Raw genomic sequence first — 687 nt, 5'->3', positions numbered from 1 at the left:
CCCCAGTCCCTGCCCGGGCTGAGAGCCGGGATTCCCCAATGCCAGCCCCCGGAGGCTGTGCCGGGGCCCCCCCAGGGCCACACCCGCTCCCCCCCCCCAGGCTGTGCCGGGGCCCCCCCAGGGCCACACCCGCTCCCGCCCCCCCCCAGGCTGTGCCGGGGCCCCTCCCGCCCCCGCCCCCCCCCCAGGCTGTGCCGGGGGCCCCCCCCGGGCCACACCCACTCCCGCCCCCGGGGGCTGTGCCGGGCCCCCCCCCCGGGCCACACCCGCCCCCCCCCCGAGGCTGTGCCGGGGCCCCCCCCGGGCCACACCCGCCCCCCCCGAGGCTGTGCCGGGCCCCCCCCCGGGCCACACCCGCCCCCCCCCGAGGCTGTGCCGGGGCCCCCCCCCGAGCCACACCCGCCCCCCCCCCCGAGGCTGTGCCGGGGCCCCCCCCCGAGCCACACCCGCCCCCCCCCCCGAGGCTGTGCCGGGCCCCCCCCCCCGAGCCACACCCGCCCCCCCCCCGAGGCTGTGCCGGGCCCCCCCCCGGGCCACACCCGCCCCCCCCAGGCTGTGCCGGGGCCCCCCCCCGGGCCACACCCGCCCCCCCCGAGGCTGTGCCGGGGCCCCCCCCCGGGCCACACCCCGCCCAGCAATGCCGGGGGCCCCGCTGCTCCCCGCTCCCGTTCCGGATTTGCAGCGTGG

The sequence above is a fragment of the Lepidochelys kempii genome, chromosome 3 (genome assembly GCF_965140265.1).
Source record: "Lepidochelys kempii isolate rLepKem1 chromosome 3, rLepKem1.hap2, whole genome shotgun sequence".
Taxonomy (NCBI): domain Eukaryota; kingdom Metazoa; phylum Chordata; order Testudines; family Cheloniidae; genus Lepidochelys; species Lepidochelys kempii.
This window is presented reverse-complemented; position numbering follows the sequence as displayed.